Source organism: Oreochromis aureus, linkage group 3, assembly GCF_013358895.1.
Source record: "Oreochromis aureus strain Israel breed Guangdong linkage group 3, ZZ_aureus, whole genome shotgun sequence".
Lineage (NCBI taxonomy): Eukaryota > Metazoa > Chordata > Actinopteri > Cichliformes > Cichlidae > Oreochromis > Oreochromis aureus.
Window position 1 is genome coordinate 92,254,689 of NC_052944.1, and position 9,573 is coordinate 92,264,261.

The 9,573-nt window shown below is 37.4% G+C and overlaps 1 long non-coding RNA gene across 1 annotated transcript; it reads right to left on the reverse strand.

Annotated features, from left to right (window-relative positions):
- Positions 1–5,027: 5,027 nt before the first annotated feature.
- Positions 5,028–8,911, reverse strand: LOC120437808. Its single transcript, XR_005611414.1, has 3 exons — positions 8,856–8,911; positions 6,605–6,715; positions 5,028–5,272 (listed from the first exon to the last, which is right to left on the reverse strand). It is a non-coding gene; the product is annotated as an uncharacterized LOC120437808 (long non-coding RNA).
- Positions 8,912–9,573: the final 662 nt, after the last annotated feature.

The following is a 9,573-nucleotide window of genomic DNA, read 5'->3' on the forward strand; positions in this document are numbered from 1 at the left end:
TTGAACTCTTCAGGGACCCGTGTATTTCCTGAGCAAACACTCTTCTCCTCATGCTGCTGCTGTGCTGTCAGCTTTAAAATGAAACAATAAATATTTCTATTGATTTGCACACAAAGCTTTTAAAAAGCAACAGAACAATAAAAGCAGCAGCAGCTCTGACTGTGTTCATACCAACTTAAATATGTCAAAGTCAGGTTTCTGTTTAAAACAGATCACTGAATATTTGAGTTACAAATACACAGATTTAACTACATTAACTTAACTGTGGTATAAAAACTGGATTTATTGACTGCTATGTAGCAAACATAGAGCTCAGTTTAACAAACAGAGTAGAAAGGTCTGTATAAGAATGAAGCTGCTGATGCAGGACTGTACACATGTTCCTGTTTAGAGGCAAAGTCGCCCTCTACAATGTAGCAACAGGAAATAGAAATATAGTTTTATTTTCCTTCTTTTTCTTCTGGTTCAAGCTGAATACAATTAGAAGAAAAAAGTTAGACTAAAGTTTGTACTCACATATACTGATATGATTTTATCATTATGTTAATACAGCACAAGGTTCAGTTACCTGTTCTTAGTGTTCTTACTTTGGCAGATTCATTAACATGATACTGATTATAATCTGGCTGTAATCTCCTGCAATGACTACAATCAGCGGGATGAGGAATAAAGGACTTTTCTATGGTTTCCTTTAACTGTTGCTAGCTGCCATATTTATGCCTCACTATTAGCAACTTGTAAGACATGTGCTATTTAGCCAATTCTGGGTCTGCAGTGACCCCTTGTGGACATTGTGAGGTGTTGCTTGTGTTGAGTAGATGATGTGTTGTGATTGTTTTCCTAGTTATCTATGACTCTACTAATTATAAAATTGCCCATTTCTGTTTGCAGAAAACCATGTTTATAGTCACACGTGCTGTTTACTATAAAACAAGAAGTTCAAGTTTGGCTGCACTGAATTCAGATTAAGCCTCACAAACATTTTCATGTAAACAAATCTTTTGTGGGACTTAATTAAAGACAATTAACAAACTCCTGGACTGCTGCAGTCTTTCTGACAGAAGACTTAGACCAGACTTGTGTCCCCAGTATAAATATATTTTACAAACATCCTTCAAAGAGCTACTTTTTACTTTCTTATTTGAAGTACATTTCAGAGCCTGTACTTTTTTACTTTTACTTGAATAAAGAAGTTGAATCAGTACTTTTACTTTTACTGGAGTATTTTTAATAGTAGTATTTGTAGTTCTACTTAAGTACTGAATGTCTGTACTTTGCCAACTCTCCTCATGTCCTGATGTGTTTACCTGTCCAAGCTGCACAGGTGAGTCTGACTCTGTGAGCTCAGCAGGATTCAGCCTGAAGCCTCTGCAGTGAGACAGCACCCTGACCCTCACACTCAGCTTTTTATTCTGCTTCTTATTACACTTAATGGTCTGTGTTTGATATGTGACTCACTTATATATTTGTTATTGTTTTAATCCACAGCTCAGACTGTTCTTTTAAATTAAACCAATCGTTTCCTCCTCTTGCTGTCAGTGTGGTTACTGAACATGAACTCTGATCTCTGAGTGAGAGCAGCACAGACTGAATACCAGGATAACAAACTGACACACTGTTTTGTTTTTACATGTATTATTATTAGTGTGAATGCTTGTAAAAGCATTCACAGTATTGTTGTTGTAATCTTTATTCTATTTTATTAGTGTGAATGCTTGTAAAAGCATTCACAGTATTGTTCTTCTAATCTTTATTATTAGTGTGAATGCTTGTAAAAGCATTCACAGTATTGTTCTTCAAATCTTTATTGTGTGGATGCCCTAAAGGGCTTCCACACTATTGTGTTCCTGTTTCTCTTTATTCTTTATCTTTATTCTTCTAGTTGCTCCGTTTTTTGGCACTTAACTACTGCCTCAGTTTTCAGCCGATTTTCTCCGTTCAAACTCTAAACTGTTCTGCTCTTTCTGCTAATGACTGCTATGACTTTTGGTGTTTATTAATGTTATACTTTTTAAAATATTACACTTTTTTCCTTTAATTTGTCCCATTGAAATGAATGGGAAACTTCCACAATTCTGTGCAATTAACTCAGAGTGAGCACTGGTCCTTTCTGAAACTTCTCTTCATGTCCGAACAACTTCTTGCTGCTCACTCAATTTTCACTCAACCCCCATAAACTATACATTAAAACGTAGGTATTTTTGCTGGCTTTCAGACAATGTTACTATCTTTATTGTGAGATTTACCGTTTTTTCGCAATTTGCCTCGAAGTGACACATGGTCTGGATACTCCCCATTCAAAGTCTATGGGGAGGTTTTGAAATTCAGAGCTGAAATTCTGTAACAGGAGGCATTTTCAAATCGCCATATCTCCTTAACAAAGCAAAGTTAGGACATGAGGCTTGTGCCAATATATCTTCAGACACTGCTGACACTCACAGTGGAAGCAGTTTTTACAATTATCTTACCGTTAAGCAATGAATTACGTTTGTTTGAGGGGTGGAAATCTATGGAAGAAATATAGTATCATCAGAATCCAACTATTTTTAGACATTGAATTTATAACACTGAATTTTTATCCTCCAAATTTCCCTGCAAAAATATTCACCTGCAAAATTCACCTGCAAAAATTCAACTGCAAAAATTCACCTGCAAAATTCACCTGCAAAAATTCACCATCAAATATTCACCTGCAAAAATTCACCTGCAAAATTCACCTGCAAAAATTCACCATCAAATATTCACCTGAAAAAAATTCACCTGCAAAAATTCACCGTCAAATATTCACCAGCAAAAATTCACCTGCAAAATTACCTGCAAAATTCAACTGCAAAAGTGATGAACTTAAATGACCCAAGCCAGAGCAATCAGCACTAGATCGAGTCGAGCGGCTCTCAGCCAATTAAATTACGCTGTTTGATCACATGACATCGTTAGCCAGCAGTGTGTCTCCTAGAAGATAGCTGTTTAGAGGTGAGGGATTAAGGCTGTATCCCAATTCAGGGTCTGCAGCCTTAAAGTCACGCAGCCTCAACGGTCTTCAAGGGCAGCGTACTCAAAGACCGCTAAGGCCGGAAGTGCGAGGCTCGTGAAATGGGACGGTCTAGCCTCCGTCAGCGCTTCCCAGGTTGCCTAGCAACCATAACACCAACCGCTGGAAACGTTTCATACAGCTTTGTTTGACAGAAATGAAGGAGAACATATTTTGTTCGTGTGTTTGTTTCTACACCAGCTTTGTGTGATTTAATAAGTATCTGAGGCTGAGACCACAGGACTGTAAAACATGATTGTTGACCTTCATATCTGTACTGAACAGTCATTTAAGATTAGCTAGTAAACAACAATTAGCCAATGTTGTTCATGAGACTAAAGTCAGTGTAAATATGATATGGCCAATATTATAGTTATTATATTAATCATTATAAGTTATTACAGCAGTGAGTTTGAACTCTCAAATCAAATCACTTCTATTGTCACATCACGTGCAGGTACACTGGTACAGCACATGTGAGTGAAATTCATGCGAGTGAACTCTGTGTCAAATACTGAGCTTCAGTAAAGATTCAAGTTGCAGTTATTTATATTTCCTATCACCTTAAATCTTCACTCAAAGACAAATATCTTTGACAGTGCATATATAGGTGTATTATATATAAGAGACAAATGTTCTTCGTTTAATATGTTGGCATTACTAAATTTGGCTCAATGCTTACATATATGTGTAAAAAGAAAATGTACGAGCTGTGAAAACTGTTTCTAATAAACAAAGAGTAGACTGATATATTAAATATTCCTTTATTGGGTGAGAAAATCAGACCATGTCATAACTGCTTTAAGTCATACAGAATAGATATCAGAGCCTTAAACAGGCTGACTTCTGCTAAATGGGTCAAACTGGGCAGAAACTATACAAACACATGACATCCTTATAGAATATGATGTAACACTATAGATCAACTTACCTCAGAATATATAAAGCATATAAACAATTACAACAATATGATGCAACAAACTACTAATCCAAAATACTGAAAGCTTCATAGAACTGAAACAAACATTTATTTTTAGCTCCATTCTGCTGCTGATACATACTTTAGGTTTCTGAATATTAAACTTGTTGCTGCCTTTCATAGTGTGTAACTTGAAGGCCCTGAGTACTTTCTCCCACACTGAAAACACTGGAATGATAACATTATTTGAACATTACCTAATAAGACTGATTCAGGACAGACAATTAGTTATGTTAAACTTTCCTAGCAGTCCTTCACAAACAGGGAACAGTCTGTCTATTCTCTCCATCTGTCAGCTGCTGCTGGCTCTTCCTCCTCCTCCTCTTCCTCACACACTGCTGAGTTTGTCCTGGTGGATCATCAGGGGTGCAAAGCCTCACAGATGATGTGCAGCAGTGGGTCCCTCAGTCTGTCCTCACTCTGGACACTTGCAGTTGTCACACATGGAAATCAAATGTGTGATAAGCTGCAGGATTCAAACACAAGTGTAACTTATAAATACATGTTCATACTTTTATTCCACAATCAGAGAGAAAGAAACAGAGAGAGAGTGCAGGACAGACAGACAGGTGACAGTCTCAGGTGTATACACTGCTACAAAACAGCACAAGAGAAGGAGGATTTAGTGTTTGTGTTATTACGAGTGCTAAACAAGAAGAGTTCCCAGATGGTCCAGTGGACACATGTGTGACTCCTGTGATTAAAGCATCTTTCTTTCAGCTTAACGAGTGAACCGTCAGCTCGTTCAAACACACGCGAAAGTCCGTTTGGCTCGACACCACCGAACAGAGGCAGCAATATAACATAGCTAACATTAACAGTGCAGTGAATCCTGCTTGTGCCGTCATATTCAGGACTGCAAACCGAGCAGCATCACTGACTTTCAGCTTGTTGTGTTTGTGGATATATGACTGACTTTAATTATCCATAAAATCATCACATTCTCTGTAAGAGAATCAATGAGTACTAAAATGTGCACCTTTACCTGTGTGTTTTCTGGAACAGGAACAGGGCGATATCTGTGACACAACTCCCACAGCTGGTTGGGACTCGTGTTGTTTTCTGTTCGCAGTGGATGGTTGTCCCATCCACTGCAAAATGTATTAAAACCATCCTCCAGTCGAGGAAGAAAGATGTAATGGCAGCAAAAGAGGTGTGCAGCATTTGAAATGTCAAGAAGGCCTTCTTCCTCAAGGTTGTGAAGAACATCGTAGTAAATGCATGTAACGGCCACCCAGAGGTCTCTCCACAGTCGCTCTATTCTGAAATAATATATAAAAAAAAAAAAAAATATTTAAATTAGGTATGGCCTTTCTTTGGTATGTATGAGAAATTCCTGCTTGTTTCTAACCCTACATGAAATGTGTGCATGACAACAGTAATAATATATTATCAGGGCATGTAGGAAGGACCCAGGCATATCACTTAAAAGGTGCCAAAAGGGTTGTAATGATCAGTGGCAATACATGAGATGACAACCAGACCATTAACACAGAATGAACATTCAGGGAAGGAAGTAACAGACTGGAAAAGGTGTGTGAATAACTAAAAATAGGGCAGAGTCCTGAAGGCTCTTTGGGGTTTGTAGGACCTGTCCAATATTTTCTTCCTTGAGGGGTAAATAATGGAAATTGAAAGAAACAACAACAACAACAACAACAAAAACACCTGACACATATGAGACAATATATCCTGCTGGATAGGGCACTGTTCTCTAAAGACATTTTACTATAAAACTTTTTTCATAAAACTATTGTTACGTTCTTTGTCTAGGCGAGTATCGAACGCAACAAGAAGCTGGCCCACCCACACACCACCCAAATAAGTACACAAACCACAATATCTTCTAAAAGTGCTAAGCAGCCATTTATTTTGCTTCAGCTGTGAGCAGTGCCAAAAATAACAAACAAAACTCCCTACTGGTCCCTATGCTGTCCTACACAAAATAAAAACCAACCAAAAGACAATCCACTTACCTAACTTTCTAACAAAAATAGGAGAAAACTTAATCAACAAAAATGGCTTCTCACGCCTACTAGGCTGCTGCAGTGAAGGATATATACACAAGGTGAACAAAATGTACGATCGCTACTTGACAAGACTATTTACAACTATTTGCAAAAATAAGACACTAACACCAAACACACGAGTGGAACATGGTGGATACACAGACGGACCAGCCAGCACAAAGACAGAAGACGCGACTTAAATACACACAGAGAAACACAGGGAGATTACACACAGGTGGGGAACACAGCTGGGAATAATCAACCAGACGAGACAGAGGTAAAACTGAACACACTCACATGAGACGCAGACCTTCACAATAAAACAGGAAATGAGAACACTACACCAAGACGAAGACCTGACACCGAGAGACAGAATGACACATGGACCCTGAACTAAACTAAACGTGAGATACAACCGAGAACAAAATCCTTAAACATGACATAAAACAAAACACTGACAACATTAAATCATAACATTATACCCTTTAAATGTTTATGTATTTTTAAATAATGGAAATAAAGCTGCAACACCTTCCATCTTATGTCAGAAACATTTGAGGTTGACAGTATTTTATGACAACAAACCTTTGATTGTGCACACTCATTCCTGAAATGAAACTGCCTCTTCCTGTGCCACGAACAGTAAACATCAGCCGTGCAACCTCCACATTTTCCCATCCGTGGTTGCAACGAATCCTGAAAACAAAGAAAAGTACCTCAAAACATTCGAAGCTTTAAACAAACTTAGATCTGATAATAAAGAACAACTTATGCCTTAATCAGAGTGTTTTTAAAAATGTAAAAGAATCCTTAAAATCTTTGATTGCTACTGCTCTAGAAGGCATTAAAAAAAAAAAAAAAATTGTCTCATGAATGCACTTTCCAGCATGTGTCAGTATGAAGTTTAATTTAACACAGCTGTTAAAACATTTTTCAGGATTTACCGGGTTGGTAACAATTATTTAGATTTATTGAATTTATAGGAAATTACACAAGTGCCATCTTGTATTATTATGATCTGTGTAAAGAGACAAGTTTAAGAATATTTTTGCAAAAATACGTTAAAGTTGGAAGTAATTGGCCGATGTTCCAATCTTGAAGATCAGCTGTGCCCATTTGTTGCACATTGTGGGAATGGAAAAGTTGAGGCCCTTGCAGGCTACCCACAATTTTCCCCAAACTGAGCGACCCAGCTAATTCAACACCTTTACCAAGCAGTGCTGTTATGTAATTGGATACAAGGGGTGAGACAGTAATATTTTCCTCCTTGGTTGTAGCTCCTGACATTACAAGGGTAATCATTTTATGATGTCGGGTTCAGTGTTACACCAGGATTTCAAATACAATATCATCATCAATAAGAATTAATATTATCATTTCAGAATTGTAGGTAACCACTTTTAAATGCCATAGACTACTTATTTGTTTAATTTGATGCATTCTCTCTAGGAGAAAGCAGAGGGAATATCCCGTTTAACTTATGCTATCTGTTTAAGTTTAGATTTGTAAAGATATTGACCATATCCTTTTCTGAAAGTGTGGATATAATGGATGGGGTAAGGTACTGTCATGCCACAACTTTATAGTTGTTAAATTCTGGGTACAAGTATACATGCCCATCTTGTACATGTTTTTTAATATTATCATCATCATCATCATCATCACCATCCTACCCAATTACATGTTTCTTTTACTCAGGTTGTGCTGTTTTAATGACTTTACAGTATAATTTACATTGTGTTCCTTCAATTTTCCCTAAATCAAATCAAATCAAATCAAATCAAATCACCTTTATTGTCACATCACATGTGCAGGTACACTGGTACAGTACATGCGAGTGAAATTCTTGTGTGCAAGCTTCACAAGCAACAGAGTTGTGCAAAATACAATAACGTGCAACAAGCAAAATATAAAATGGTTAATCTAAAAGTAATAATAAATATATGTACCATATATAAAGGTATATACATTACTGAATGTGTGTACTAAATATGTTTTTCTACGTGTGTGTGTGTGTGTGTGTGTGTGAGTGTGTATATACATGTTTTACAAATGAAATAGAGTAAACAATAAAATAAGATATATAAAATATAAAATATACAGAGGTAGGTATGTGCAAAACAGTGGCATTAATGTACAGTATGGAGTGCATAATGTTGAAGTTCCAGTAGTGAATGTTATATTAATCCCATATTTCCGTTTTAATATTTCTAATGTTTGCCTTGTTTTCTTCGCTGCCTGGTCTGCTTCTGTCTCGCCTGTATGGATGCATTTACACCTAAATTTCCCCAACAAATGATGTTTTAATTCACAACTATTCCAGTGAAACACGAGTCTCCCATCTTCCTGATACCGGTCTCGAGTTTTTGGTCACCAAAGCATACACCAACTTCATACTGACGGACATATCACTGCCCTATTCCCGCCTTGTCTGACCGTGTTTTGTGGCTTTGGTTCACTTTACCTCACTCTTCCCCATTCTTGTCATTAAATCAGGCCGTTCTGCAACCATGGCAGCCATTCACTCTATGGCTTTATTCATGGTGTATTTTACCCCTTCACCAAATGCCGTTCTCGTTTCCCACATTATATTTGCAGTGTTCGTCTATCTATCAACATCTGTGGAGTATGGTTTTGTACCGAGTATCCTATTTTGTAGAGCACAGCATGTAAAGGTTAGCTCGGTTAGCAGGATGGTAGCATGTAGCGCTTAGTGAGACACGCATCAGACGAGTTGAGCAAAGACCCCGTCTGTGTACTTTATACGTCACCAACGGATTTAAATAAAATTAACGTTTCAAAAGACAAACTTGAAGATAAAACATAATATACTTACCGGAGAACCGCCAGGGTTTGCCGCTGCCATCTTGCCGCTCCTGAATTCAAAACTGCCTCTGCAGACAGGCAGGGAGGCGGCGGAAATTTTCTTTGAGTTAGTCAAACGTTTTCCTCAGTTCGAGTAGATGATAAAATAAAAGAAAAATGAATGGGATTTTAAGTAGGACTAGGCGTCCTGTAATGATCTCTATTTAGGAGAAAAACTTAATCACTCACCTCTAAACAGCTCTCTTTTCAGGAGACACACTGCTGGCTAACGATGTCATGTGATCAAACAGCGTAATTTAATTGGCTGAGAGCCGCTCGACTCGATCTAGTGCTGATTGCTCTGGCTTGGGTCATTTAAGTTCATCACTTTTGCAGTTGAATTTTGCAGGCGAATTTTTGCAGGTGAATTTTTGCTGGTGAATATTTGACGGTGAATTTTTTGCAGGTGAATTTTTTCAGGTGAATATTTGATGGTGAATTTTTGCAGGTGAATTTTGCAGGTTTTTGCAGGTGAATTTTTGCAGGTGAATATTTGATGGTGAATTTTTGCAGGTGAATTTTGCAGGTGAATTTTGCAGTTGAATTTTTGCAGGTGAATTTTTGCAGGTGAATATTTTTGCAGGAAATTTGGAGGATAAAAATTCAGTGTTATAAATTCAATGTCTAAAAATAGTTGGATTCTGATGATACTATATTTCTTCCATAGAAATCTGTCCTCCTCTCAGTCT